Here is a 15,813-nt window from a genome sequence, read left to right as displayed (position 1 = left end):
GGTCTCCCTGGCTCTAAATCTATCAGAATCAGTTCCATTTAGTGCAAGAATCTCCCAAAGTGACCACATATAGCCTGATTTGAGCTATTTTAAATGATATTGTGTAAATTATGATAATTGATTCCAGAGCAATGTAAATATGGAGTGTGGCTTTTAAAAAATGTGGTCACTCCAGGATTTTGTTTTTCACCCAATTCGGAAGTAGCTATAGTCCAAATCTAATCACAAAGGTACAAAAAAAAAAGAGTTTAGGGATCATCTACTTTGACCTCTTCAGTTTTTGGATGAGGAAACTGAATCCTAGAGAGGGAAGTGAGTTGACCAAGTTTTCATAGCTAGTGAAAGCACGAGATTCCCAAACCAGATCTCTTGATTTTCAGTCCATATATTTTTCAATAATAACATGCTGCCTTCCTTGGCCAAGAGTAGAAGACAGAATTTGTTAGGCTTAGATCCAAAGGATTGCATCAAAATAAACCATTTCACTACTTGTCATTGAATCATTATGCATCTGAGATTAATAGATTTAAATATTGGATTCACTTAAATTCAAGAAATATTACTAAATACCCTTCTATGTATTGAACACCATATGAAATGCCAATACAAAAACAAACAAAATAAGCAAAACAAGCAGTCTCTGGCTTCAATGTGTTAATTTGTCAATTAACTTAATTATTAAAATCTTAATCTGCCATAAGCAAAAATAGATTCTAGGATAGAAGGCAGGGCTCCTTGGAAATATGCAGCCAGGCGGAAAGAAAGACAACTGAAGTAGGTACAGAAAAAACAAAGAGAATTGAATCTATTTCATAATATTACCTAAAGCCAACTCTGGTCTAATTATTTAGATATTTTAGCAATTTTTTGAGGTGCAAGGAGGCTATAATGACTATATTTATATATATGCATATATATTACATATATGTATATATATTTGAGATTAGGAATACTTCTATATTCTCTGTTGATAATTTAATTTACCATTTGTTGAAGAACATATGCCAGCTGAGAGAGACACAGAGAGACTGAGGGAGAGAGAGTAGGAAGGAAGAGGAGAGAGAGAGACAGACAGAGACAGAGAGAAAGACAGAGACAGAGAAAGAGAAAGAGAAAGATACAGAGAGGAGACAGGGAGAGAAGAGAGAGGAGAAAAAGATTTGCCCATTTGCCTATTGGTACTTTTCCATTTGACTGTAGTAAAAAACCTCTTATATGTTGTCTTCTTCTATTAGAATATGTGCTCCTGAAAGTGGAAACTGTATTAATTTTCTATTTGTACCCCAGAATTTTGACATAGAATTTTGCATGCATTAAGCATTTAATAAATGCTTATTCATTCATTCACTCAATTACTCCTTAGTGAGGGATATATAACCCATTGTTAGCATAAATGATTGAAACTTGATTACACAGCAGGTGGAGGTAGTGAAAGAGTGTGGGACAATGAGTGCTATAAATTAAGGTCAAGCTAATTAGTTGAAGAGTTTAGAATCCATGTTTAAAAATTTTGTTGAGATACTTCGGGAATCAAGTGCCATTATTCAGAACAGTGTCCTTTTTACAGGAATGAGATCAACACATTCAGGACAGCATAAAAGAAAGATAAATCATCCAAATGCTTTGTCTTCTATGGGATTGGGTAACCTATGGCACTGGTGCTGTAACTGAATAGCACTTGAGACATTCTACCACTCCCCTTTTTCTCCACTATCTTTCTCTCTTTTCTTTCTTCCCTCATCCACTTTTGGGTTTTTTTCTTTCCCATTCTTCACTTCTTCACTGATTACTTCTGTCTCTACTGATTAGTTCAATTATTTAGACCACAGTACTAATGAGACTAATGCTGTAGGCTGATTCCCCCTATGGACCTTTGTGTCTTTGGCTATTAAATGAACCCTGTACTTCAGTCAGCTATTCCACTAATGTATGCCATTATCGAGGAACCAAGCAAGAGAGTGTAGCTGGCTGGCCTAATGTAAATCCATCTCCAAAACTAGAAATAACAGATCTAGATGTAAGACTTAGTAATAGTAAGAAATATCACCTTCTGCTCTATAGGAAAAGTATGTTCATAGCTATATGTGTGACAGTAACAAGGATGAGGTAAGAAAGGCATTCCAGATGCAAAATTGGGTCCTGGAAAAATATGTAAAATTTAATAACTCTATATATGTATGTTTGTGTATATGTTTACACATACCTATATGACTATGTTCACACATATATGTAGCACTATATAATTTAGAAATGTATATATGCATACACACCTTTCCTAGCTTGATGGTAAATATGAGGGTGAGTAGGGATAATTTTATATTGGGAGGGGGCAATTGAGGTTAAGCGACTCACCCAGGGTCTCACAACTAAGAAGTGCTAAGTGTCTGTGGTGAAATTTGAACTCAGATGACCAACAGGATGATTTCAGAAAGGCCTGGAGAGACTTATATGAACTGATGCTGAGTGAAACGAGCAGGGCCAAGAGATCATTATATACTTCAACAACAATACTATATGATGACCAATTCTGATGGACCTGGCCATCTTCCATAGTGAGATGAACCAAATCAGTCCCAATGGAGCAGTAATGAACTAAATCAGCTACGCCCAGCGAAAGAACTCTGGGAGATGACTAAAAACCATTACATTAAATTCCCAATCCCTATATTTTTGCCCATCTGCATTTTTTATTTCCTTCATAGGCTAATTGTACAATATTTCAGATTCTTTTTGTACAGCAAAATAACAGTTTGGTTATGTATACTTATTGTATATCTAATTTATATTTTAATATATTTAACATCTACTGGTCATCCTGCCATCTGGGGAAGGGGGTGGGAGGAAGGAGGGGAAAAATTGGAACAAGAGGTTTGGCAATTGTCAATGCTGTAAAGTTACCCATGCATATAACCTGTAAATAAAAGGCTATTAAAATTAAAAAAAAAAAAAAAAAGAAATGTGAATTCAGGTCCTCCTGAGCCCAAGGCCAGTGCTCTATCCATTTTGCCATCTAGTTGCCGCTATATTCTTGTCTTGAACAAAATTAGTTATGGCTAATTTTATTATTATTATATACATTATAAAGTAATAGGACAAACATCCATAATTTATGGTAACATATAAACAAGTAACACATAAGGACAAATATTACATAGCTTATTGATCAAATAAGAAACATGTCCCTTAAGAATCTGTATATAATATAATGTATAATAACAGCAGAATTATCCAAAAGAGTTTGGAAATACTGTTTTAAAAATTGCCTTTTGATACATCTTTTAAATATAACAGTATGAAATGTTTGTCCTTTGAGGATAGGGTACTGTAAAAGTACCAATATCTTCTAGGGCTTTTTCTTCTTTTTTTTTCTTCCTCCTCCTCCTCCATACCTCACTGTTGATTAATCTCAATTTTCCTTAAAAGGTGACAAAACCAGGATTTGATTGGCTTAAAGGATAGACTAAAACTCAAGCTGTGCCTTCCTTAATTCACCTTTCTGATGGAGTCTGGCTGCATTGAAATGGTCTTCTGATCACTTGGAGGAATTAAAGGTTCTATCCACATAGGGATTTACTTTTTCATTCTTAGTGGACATTTGAAGACCATATGAGTAACTATATCATGTCCTATTGAACAGATTCACTCCCACATAGGATGCCATTTCTACTGAAGCTAAGTGATGTTCAATTCTTCCAAGTTAATTATCCTTACTATGATAGGACTAAGTAAACCCCCTTTTGTTAAATGTCCAGTGACTTACAAATGTCTTATTTTGCCCCAACACTGAACATGAACTAACAGCGTACTGGCATCAGGACCACTCCAGATTGAATTTAATTCTTTTTAGAAAAAATATACAAAACCTTTTTGAATCCAATCGCATGAATGAATTGTGTGATCAACCTAAGTAATGTCAGTTTGAGTAAAAAATCACTAGGTAATGGTGGAAATGGCATGGTGGGAAAAAGCATTGGATTTGAAGTGAGAAAAACAAGTCATTTTGGCATTTAATGAATGATTGATCAATTGTTTCATTGGGCTTCAGTTTACTCGCATCTAAAATGAGGGGTTTGGGCTAGGTTACCTCTAAAGACCTCTTAGTTATAAATATCAATCTCCAATAAATAAACATTTATTAAACAGGTACAATGTACTAGGCCCTGTGCTTAAGTACTAGAACTACAGAAAGAGACAAAGAATAACCTATGCCCTCAAGGATCTTATAATCTAATAAGGGAGACAATGTGCAAATATATACAAAACAAGCTATATACAAGCTAAATAAGAAAGAGTTAACACAGAAGACACTAGAATTTTTTATAATAGCTTTTTATTTTCAAAATACATACAAAGATTGTTTTCAACATTCACCTTGCAAAACCTTATGTTCCAATTTTTTTCTCCTCTTCCCCCCACTCCCTCCCCTGGAAAATTAGTAATCTATGTTAAATATGTGCAATTTTTATATATAGATATATATGGCCACATTTATCATGCTACACAAGAAAAATCAGATAAAAAAGGAGAAAATTAGAAAGAAAAACAAACAACATAACAAAAAATGTGGAAATATTATACAGTGATCCACATTTAGTCCCCATAGTTCTCTTTCTGGATGCAGATGGCTCTATCACAAGTCTATTAGAATTGATCTACATTAACTCATTATTGAAAAGAGCCATAGGACACTAGAATTAAGAGGGATCAGGAAAGGCTTCTGATAGAAAATGGGATTTTAGTTGGGACATAAAGGAAGCCAGAGGAATCTGTAGTTAGAAATTGATTTTCTTGTGTCAATCGTAAACTGTTTTTTAAAAGTATTTTCAAAAAGGAGTTCCTAAAATGTTCTCAGCAATAGCAGCACATCGAAATAAATGGCAGCTAACCAAGTTAACTATTTTGAATATATATTATTAGGATTCTGTCTGTACTCCCTTATTTTCATTACTTTTTAATCCCTTTGTGGAAATATACTTCTGGCTAAAATGGTTGCCTAAATGGAAGAGAGATTCACTCTGCTCCTACATATACACTTCAGCAAAACCCTAAAGTTCACATTAGATCAAATAATAATTGAGAAACTAAGGTAAGTAACTTCTATCCAGAATGGTATAAAAAGTCATCCAGAAGTCCAGGAGCAATATGAAAAAGGAACTCCATCCAAGCCAGCTCCCCAGCTGGACTAGAGATAGACCAGACATGTGTAACCTATAATGCAGCTCTGTATATAAAGGCAACAAGAAGGAAATATGAGGGTCAGGACTTTGGAAGCTCCAAGAAATAAAAGCACAGCTAACAGCAAGCAAGCACTATATGACTCCATTCAGATTAAGACAGCCCAGACCCAGGAACTCTGCGATGCCAGAAAGGGACCTGAACACATAGCACTCTGGTCCTCCAAGACCTAGAGATGCCCAGCATCAGGTAATGGAGGTCAATGCAGGAGCCCAAGAATCTCAGTTTGAGACTAACTACCATCCTAAAAGTGCAGCAAGAGGTAGCCTCTGGTCCTTGGTAGTATGGAGTAAAGTGGGAACTGGGAGACAATTTATAGGACAATAATACTGTTAAGAAAAACATCTGAAAATCCTACAAACTTTGGTCAATGCAATAACTGACTACATCTCCAGAGAATCTATCATAATAAATCCCACCTTTAGACACAGAGATGATAGACATAAAAGTGTAAAGAAATCTCTTTTTGAATACAACCACTGATATTTATTTGTGAGATTTTTTTCCTCTTAATTTTTAACTAGGAGAAAGAGGCATTAGCAGAAATTGCCAAGGCAATTGCTATAAGCAGTACAGCCAAGGCTCTTTAAGACCTGGACTGGGCAGCTGGGCAGGAAGATTTTAGAAATTTTTTGATACTGTGCTGCTAAACTTCCCCTATACTATAGACCCAAGATGGTAATTCTGTATTCCATTCTTCCTATATTCTCCCAATAGGAACCTGAACTTGTTTCCTCTGGGAAAACCTCTTAAGTTTTAAACATTTATTTTGTTTTTAAAATAACTATATCTATAGACATTTGTTAGTCAGAGAATGCAATTGGTTGAGTGAGACAAGGTAAGTAAGGAGAGGACCATCCCTGGAGAAGAAAGAGGGTAATTTTTATACTTAGGTGTTTTGCCACATCACCTTCTTCAACTAGGCACTAAAAACTAGAATACAAAAAATTATAAATACTTTTGTTGCCACAACCCTGAACAAGAACAGAACATTTGTTTTAGGAAACCCAAGTGGGCACAGAATACAAAGAAGGGGGAAGTAAGATTATTTAAATAACCCTGCTTACTACCTCACCCCACCACTATTTCAGTTAAATTCCCTTTCCTTCATGAATTCAGACTTCATGAATCTGCATCCAGACATGACTGAGGCAGAACTTTTCTCCTCCACAGCATTTTATTCTACTTATTATCATTTGGTAAGTATATTGATAGAAACTGAGGAGAGAAACCATATTTGGAGGCAGACTGAATTTACAGCAATCTGTGTTCTGTTAAGATCCATTGTCATTTAGTATCTGTAATGGGCTGAGGTTTGAGTTGATGCACTGAGGTCTCAAGTACGTGAGGCTAAATAGTAATTGGGCTATACTCTATTAATATACATGATTGGATAAAGAATGGTCCCTGCCCACTCTCCATGAAAGTCCTGATGTGTTGTATAGGAAATGACGATTTTGGTGGGTGGAGGCAGAGAGAGAGACAGGAAGAGAAGCTGGGAGAGATTGGGCCTGGGTTCCATTCTCCTAGCTGCTGGTCGTGTGGCTGCTGATCTAGCTAGCTTCTTGACTCAGCTGCACACATTGCTATCGCCGATTCTCTTCCACCTCCGATCCTTCTTCACTAAGAATAAAGACTGACGATTTTCCCCTAACCTGAATTCCTGACTCCTACTGATTTAAAAATACATGGTCTTCACATTTGGCGCCCAACGGTGGGAACCAAGATGAAGAAGTCTCTGTGACCAGAACTTGGTGAATATTAATAGACAAACAGGGAACTTATTTTCTTAAAAACTAAACCAGTAATGTTTTTTTTTTTTTTTTTTGGCTAAAATGGGACAAATGCTAGCTAAAGACTTCTCCATCCCTCGCCCCAACCCTTCAACCCCTTCAACCCCACCCACGAGTGGTGCTATAGAAAGCATGCTTAAGCTGATAGAAGGACAAGGGCTATTTATAACTTGGGAACAGGTGCTAGACTTCTGGGTACATTAAACCGCATCTCCCCTTGGTTCGTAGAGCAGGAGCAGATCTCTCGAGATATCTGGTCCCTGGTTGGACAACAGTTGTCTGCATATTACAATGAAAACGGTCCTCATTCAATTTCCATCGAGGTATTTTATTTATACAATATAATTCAGTTAGCATTAAGAAACCCTATCCCTAGAAGAAAGAAAAAACCCATTGCTCCCGCTCGGAGTAGCCAAAGAGGGAGGCCTGATATTAAGGAGGAAGGCAATGAAGAGATTAATGACCATATCCCCACAGGGCATGGAGACTTAAGTGAGCAAGGGTGTGGTGACTTTCCACCTCAGGAGGCAGCTTCAGCCCCACCTCAGGAGCAAGTGATTGACTCTCCTCCATCAACTCCAGCCTCCAGGATGGAGGGAGGAGAGGCAGTGGGGGCAGACAGCACCAGCACCTCCCCCGCCATCCCCAGTATCCAATTATGAGTAGATTACAAGAGGGCTTAATGAAGGCCAAAGAAAAGGGCGTGGACGTCAGGGAGCTCCAGCCACATATCTTTCCTGTAATTTCCCAGTTTAATGCCTCCAGTCAACAAAGTCGAAGATACGCCCCTTTTAACATAGAAATCATCAAAGGCTTGCACTTTTTATGGGGCTATATCAGCTTATGTTAAGATGCTATTACAGAATTTGGCTTTTGAAACCTTGACTCCTAATGACTGGAAAACTATAGCAAGGGTATGCCTAGAACCTGGACAAAATTACATGTGGCTTTCTGAATATAGTGAGCTCTGTAGGATACAAGCCCAACAAAATAGTCAAAATGCAGTTCATGCTGCGATCACCTATGACCTACTAACAGGTATAGGTCCATATGCAGACGTCACAGCACAGATTAATTATTCAGTAGCAGCATATGAGCAAATTGCTGCTAATGCTATCAAAGCGTGGGCTTCGATTCACAATAAAAATTACAAAGGTGAGGCCTTCACAAAAATAACACAAGGGCCAGATGAACCCTTTGCTGACTTTGTGGGAAGTTTGCAGACTGATATCACAAGAACTAATGGGGAAAATTCATCAACAGATGTTTTAATAAGGCAACTTGCTAAGGAAAATGCTAATGAGGTGTGCAGAAGGATTATACTAGGACTGCCGGGGTAAATCCTTTAGAGGAGTTCATAAGATGCTGTGCCACAGTGGGCACAAATGCCTTTTATAGCCAGACTATGATGCAGACTTCCCAAGATCCCAACAGGGGTAGACAAGGTCCCTTCTGGCAAGGGATTTCTAGAGAGACACGTCAATGCTTTCAGTGTTGGTAAGAGGGCATCTGAAAGCTCAATGTTGAGTATAGAGGCAGAGTGAGAAAGCAGGGTGGGAGAACAAGACCCAGTACCCCATGTCCAAAATGCAACAGAGCTCCATTGGGCCTCAGAATGTAGACAGGTTCAGGGAAAGGATGAGGGCCCAGCCCCAGGGCGGCAAAAAACACTTGGGGCATGATGGCAGCCAATGGTGCACCCAGAGGTCTAACGGCCAATCCCCAAAATGACCAATCAGCCAGGAAGCCATATGATGGGAGAAAGGATTACACAATCAATCAAGGAAGCAACCTGATAGGAGAAAGGGATTACAGTTAGGGAGAATGAGTTGTATCAGCTGGGACAACTGAGATACCCCCTGGGAGGTGAAAGCCTCTCCAGCCTATGGATCCCTCACCTCCAGGCACAGTAAACGACCATTTTACCTCCTGAGTACATACAAAGAGTGTCCATCCACACACTGATGTGGGAAACTGGGGAATCTGTAGATAATATCCAGTCACCAATACAGGCAGACAATGTGACTTATCACCCAGGAGAAATAGTAGCATCAGTTTACTCATACAGAATCCTAATAAGCAGCCTGGTAGTACCAATTCCGATTTCAGATCACAAAATCCAGCAATATATTGGACAGCAGCTGTAACAACCAACCTATGCTCACCATCTATATAAATGGCCTTCCATTGGAAGGTTGGTAGAAACTGGTGCAGATCTGATGGTCATTAGAGGTGAATTGGCCCAATCACTGGCCAAAGAATTAACAGACACCTACATGTCTGGTGTAGGAGGATCAATACAGCTGAAGTTAGTGCTGCCCCTATGAGATGGACTTTTGAAGGCAAAACAGGAGTTTTACTCCTTTTATAGTAGAAAAAATTCCCATCAATCTGTGGGGAAGAGACGTTTTACAGCAATTAGGGTTAAAAATGAGTACTTCGGTTTTTTAAGCAGGGCTGCCAACACTTTCACCTCTTCCTATCCAAAGGAAAACTGATACACCAATGTGGATAGAACAGTGGCCCTTAGGTAACGATAAAATTCAGGCCTTATTAGATATAGTACAGGAGCAGCTTGACCAAGGACACTTACAACCTTGATTGGGCCTGGGTTCCATTCTCCTAGCTGCTGGTCGTGTGGCTGCTGATCTAGCTAGCTTCTTGACTCAGCTGCACACATTGCTATCGCCAATTCCCTTCCACCTCCGATCCTTCTTTACTGAGAATAAAGACTGACGATTTTCCCCTAACCTGAATTCCTGACTCCTGCTGATTTAAAAATACATGGTCTTCACAAGTAACCCCTCAAAAAAATAAAACAAAACCCAAAGGCTCAAAGAAGGAGTGCATGTGTGCATGTGTTTATGCTAACAATTACGCATGTCAGTGTGAAAACGTTTTCATGTGAAAACATTAATTTACATATACAAATATTTGAGTGTACATGTACAAGAATCTACATGCATGTGTACATATTTTGCATTTAAAAACATAAGAAAATTCATTAGTAAGCTGCCTTATCAAGGCAAATGTAACTCAGTAGACAGAGCTCTGGGTTTGAGTTAGGAAGGGTTAAGATCTCACTTTGATACTTATCAGTTGTGTGATCTTGGGCAAGTGACTTAACCTCAGTTTTCTCAACTGTTAAATTAGGATGGTAACAGCACCTATTTTACAGGATTATTGTAAGGATTGAATGAATTACTAATAGTCAAGTGTCCCACAAACCTTAAAGTGATATATATGTACTATATTATTAATATTATAATTATATTCTTAATTTCATTTGTTACCCATAATCTAGAACCTCTCAAGATTTGGGGCTCACATATACTAGGCTCAAAACTCAGGAATATCTCAAAAGAGTCACTTTCTTTCTTTGACTCATTGTTCCACCTGGAATTACTTCTCCAGGAAAACCTCAAGTATAACTTACAATTTACTTCTGGTCAGTTTTCCCTATATGTGGGTAACCAGCTCCCCAGCTCCCATACAAGCACTCAAAGTAGTACATGCAAAGTACATGCAAATTTAGGATAGTACAGTCTTTATGTAATCCTTCAGAAAATCAAGATGCAAGGGACTCAAAGGAATCCATAAACAAGCAACAGAAAAAATGGATACTCATAAACATTCAAATAATTGATAAGCTCCCCCTATGGAAGAGTACTAAACTTAGAGGTACTATTAAGGCAACTCTTTAAATTCAAGGAAGCTCCTCATTGATATACAAGTCCTATAAAATAACTCAAGTATTGATCCACCTCCTTCCCTCCCCACTGCTTGCCAAGACTTATATCATCCTGTGGTTTATATTCCTTTCCACCTCAAGAAAGTAAGTATACTTTGAGGTGGCTGAAGGAACCATCTCCTTCCCATTGGTTTTATACTGTCTGAATAGGTCACTGACTTTGTTTCAAGTGCAAGTAGAATGACTTCTTTCTCCCAGTCCTAATCATACTTCTTCATCTGTTTGCTCACTGAATTTTAGGCGGATAGAAAGATGGAAAGGAAGGGAGAATGGAGGTAAAAGAGAAAGAATAAAGGAGGAAAGGGCAGAAGCTCTAATTCAAAGGAATACCTTGAAGAACATGGATTCCTTCAGTAGTAAAAGAGTGAAACTGAAGCTACCAAAAGAAGAGACTAAATAATTCACATTAATTATAAATAAAAGATTGGCTGTGGAAGGGTAGAAAGTAAAGCAAGGAGGCAATAACTAATCCCTGCTTTGCATTCATCAGGGTCATTATTAAATGTTTTATTGATGATCTTTTCCTTTTTTTTGAATGTGAGTGTCACTTCACACTGACATTTCCTTAGGATCTGAGAGTTCACAAAGTGATTTCTTCATGACAGTGCTATGCGATAAGCATTATTATCCCCATTTTACATTAAGATTGGACAAGAGTCCCCAAGAGTAATGTTTTAATGAAGAAACTAGTGAGAGGTGCCCATGAGTGTCAGTTGCACAGAACCTAACACATATAGCATTTGAATGGTGATACAAGATTTAAGGAAGAGGTGCTTAGTTCATTTTTGCTTCAAGACCTTATCTTGATTAGTTCTAGAGCATATTTACATTTATGTTCTTAATCTCCTTCCATATGTAGATGCTCTCATTACTAGAAATGATGTACTTTCTTAGGGGTGCTATTTTGTTGTGCCTCCAAAGCATTTTTGACTTCTTACAAACAAGGATTAGTAGACATCAGATTTTATTTTATATACAAGGTGAATAGAAAGTACACCAAAGAAAGGACAGAAAGTAATAAGGAAGATGGTACTAAATATCAAGTGGATGGGAATACCTTGAATAGAGAGAAGGCAGTGATTTGTACTGTTGATGGTAGAGGCTGAATCATTTTCTCTTCCTGGCCCTAGCCTTCTCCCAAATGGAGAGGAAGTCACTCATCAACTTAATCAAGATATGAATTTTTATCCAGTCATCTCCTTTAATTTTTTAAATTGTTTTTATTAACAAGCATTTATTTTCTCTCTCCCACATCCTCCACTTGAAAAAACAGTCCTTGTAAAAACATGCATAGACAAGCAAAAAAAAAGTCTTACATTATCCATGTCCAAAAATATGTCTCATTCTACAGCTTGAGCCTATCCCATCTCTCTCTCTCAAGCAAGGGGTTGCATGTATTACGGTCAGTATTTTAAAATTATGGTTAGTCATTGCATTGATCAAAATACTTAAATTTTTCAAAGTTACTTGTTTTTACAATATCATTATTGTATACATATAGTTCTAGTTCTGCTTACTTCACTCTACATAAGTTTATACAAGTCTTCACAGGTTTCTCTGAAGTCATCTTTTTCATCATTTCTTATAACACAATAATATCCCATTATGTCATAAACCATAATTTGTTCAATTATTCTCCAGTTGATATGGTATTCCCTTATTCTTTCCTATCACATATGTATTGGTCAACCTGCCATCTGGGGGAAGAGGTGGGGGCAAGGAGGGAAAAACTTGGAACAAAAGATTTGCAACTGTCAATGCTGAAAAATTACCTATGCATATATCTTGTAAATAAAAAGCTATAATTTTAAAAAAATCTTTCCTACCACAAAAAGAGCTGCTATAAATATTTTTGTATATATGAGCCTTTTTCTTTCTCCCTGATCTCTGTGGGTGGTATAGTTCAAGTAGTGGTATTTCTGGGTCAAAGACTATACACAGTTTAGTGACTTTTTGAGCATAGTTCTAAATTGCTTTTCAGAATGACCGGACCAATTTGCAGTTCCACTGCTATTTAATATGCCTATTTTCCCATAGCTTCTCTAATAGTTGTCATTTTCCATTTTGATCATCCAGTCCCTTTTTAATAGACAAGTGAGGGGAAATGCATACTTCATTCTGACCTTTCTACAATTTCACCAATGAATGTTTATCAGCTCTAAGGGGAAAAGGTGAGAGTAGAAAAAGATTGATTATCATTGTTGTCATTGTTTGTCTTTTTTTAGGAAGACTCATGACATCATGGATGATGTCTTGACTCATACATCAACTGGATTTCAGCAAGGCAGAATTGCACAAAGTTGTCAGCCTCACTTTCTCTTCCAGAGTCATCAAAGTCTGGTAGCAAGACAAAAGTCAAGATGATTAAGGGTGGCCTAGGATGCAGTAGATGACAATGGTGTTTTTGATATCTGATCAAGCCCTAAGTGTGCCATAATACCTGTTTCAGCCACCTTTCTAGCTGTCACAAACAAATTTTCTCATTTACCCATTTCATTGGAGAAAGTATTACGTGCTTGGGGCAAACATTGCCCTAACTCACCATTGGATTGAGACCCATTGGTTAACCCTCAACCTGGTTTTGCCCATCTGCTGAGAAGGTTTACTGGGCTATGGCTACTACACATGCTACCGTTTCTTGAAACCACAGTTAACAGGTGAGTGCCAGGTAGACCCCAAAGGTGGATGAGGTGCCCTGGAAAAAGCTCAACAAGACTTCACATCAGCAGTGCTAGTTCTGCCCTGAAAACTCCAAATACCCTATTCACTTAGCTGGTTGCTAAGTGCTGGTTAGAGACTTTTTATTTAATTCACAAAAGGCACTGGATATGCAGAGACAAAACAGTCTCTAGCCTCAAGGAGCTTTCATTGTCCTGGTATGTATTATATAAAAACAGATAAAGATAATTTGAGGAGAAAAAGAAAAGGAGTAACTGTAGTGTCTGGATAGATCATTCTGATTGCTGCACCTTAGGCAACTTGGGTGATGGTGCTATGGATAGAAGCCTGGACCTGGAGTCAAGAAGGCCAAGTTCTGATACTATGTGGAAGCCACTTAACCTCAGGTTATTCAAATGAAAAATGAAGATTGTTGTAAGGATTCTAGGACAAGGCTGTGGTACAGATCAATGATATTTATGAAGGCTTAGCACATGTTCCGTGTCCCATCTACTCTCCATTGCTGAAATTCATACCCTCTCATCATCCCTCAAATAGTGTTAAGGGGAAGGGACAAAATCAACCTAACTTTTTTTGATCCATCATGAACTTCTATAAGCATACCATTTCTGTCTCTAATAACAAGTGATTGCATGTATATTATGCTTTAAAATTTATAAAGGATTTTATATTATCTCAAGAACATTCATTGAAATGTCAAATGGAATAGGGCTAAACACAAATGTCTAAAGGCACTTGAGTACTGACCACTTTCCAAAAGGCTATTAAACCATTCAAAACTTCTCCAGCAGTCACTAAATCATTTTAATCACACCTTCTTTATTATATTATTGTTTCCCCTTTATCTGTTTATTTTTCATTAGGAATATAATATTCAGGAAGTTCTATGCTCTGTCTAAAGGGCTACAGTTTTTTTTTTTTATTTTCAGAATATATGCAAAGATAGTTTTCAGCATTCACCCTTGCAAAGCTTTGTGTTCCAAATTTTTTTCTTCCTCCTTCCCCCCCTTCCCCCTAGAAAAGGGCAAGTTATCCAATATATGTTAAACATGTGCAATTCTTTTGTATATATTTCTACAATTATCATGCTGCACAAGAAAAATCACATCAAAAAGGAAAAAAATGAGAAATAAAACAAAAAATAAGCAAACAACAACAAAACGTGAAAATACTATGTTGTAATCCACATCCAGTTCCCACAAGGACTACAGTTTTTGTTTTATCAAAGGTCCCTTTATTTTTTGGGACACATCATTGTCACTCAATATTAACTCTTCACTCCCCAATAAAGAAATCCCTTGTAACATCAAAGAAAATAAGCCAATATATTAGTTGCTTGTAAAAAATTACAATATCTCCTCTGCTGAGAAGAAATGGCTTCCCACATGCCTTATATTCCCATGGTGCCTTTCAAATATTAAATAAATTCATCAAGAAGGAAATAGAATGCAGTAAATGACATTGGTGTCTTTGATGTCTGATCAAGACCTAGGTATGCCACAGTACCTACTTCAGCCACCTTTGGATATTGGAACAAATTCTCTCATCTACCCACTTCACAAGGAAAAATATTCACATGCTTGAGGTAGACATTCCCCTAATTCACTATTGGGTTGAAGCCCATTGGTTACCTTCAATCTGGTTTTGCCCATCTGCTGAGAAGGTTTACTGGGCTGTGGCTATTGCACAGAAAAAATGTATGACTTTAGGGGTTATGTTAATGAAATTTCTCTTTATCATTAATTTTATAAGTTAGACTAAGTGCTGTGACCTGGGGGAATACCTTCCAACATTCATTACCTTACTAAGATTTCTTTCTGGTATGTATTATTTTATGTAATGAAAGACCTGTATTCTGGGTGAAGGCCTTTCTACAGTTATTGCATTCATAGGATTTCTCTCCAGTATATGTTCTCTGATGTCAAGTCAGTGTAGTATATTCCAAAGTATTACCTGCTTGTTGGGTCTGGTTTACAGGGATCAGGTTCCCTCCTTGACTCTTTTTTACCTTCCTCTATACATGGAGGAGAATCAAAATAGTTCCTTTTTCCAGGTTCTATATTCTTTTTCTATAGTTCTAGAAATCTAAATAATTCAAAGATGTTACTAATGGGGTTTCTCTTGTTTTTATGGCAGTCCTTTCAATATAAGTGCTCAGGGTAGATGAGACAATCTTTTCCATGATACCATACTGCCACTCAGATCTTGACAGGGAATGAGGAAAGGAATTATATCAAAAGAAAAAAATGGTTAATAATAAATCATAGTTGTGTAAATTATTTACAAAATTCAATATACTTATTCCCATTTTACAGCTGAGGAAATTTAAGTTTTATGCTCATAAAACTGTTAAGT

This window comes from Sarcophilus harrisii, chromosome 4 (assembly GCF_902635505.1).
Source record: "Sarcophilus harrisii chromosome 4, mSarHar1.11, whole genome shotgun sequence".
Classification (NCBI taxonomy): Eukaryota; Metazoa; Chordata; class Mammalia; order Dasyuromorphia; family Dasyuridae; genus Sarcophilus; species Sarcophilus harrisii.
The sequence above is the reverse complement of the archived record's forward strand: the minus strand, read 5'-3'. Positions refer to the sequence as shown.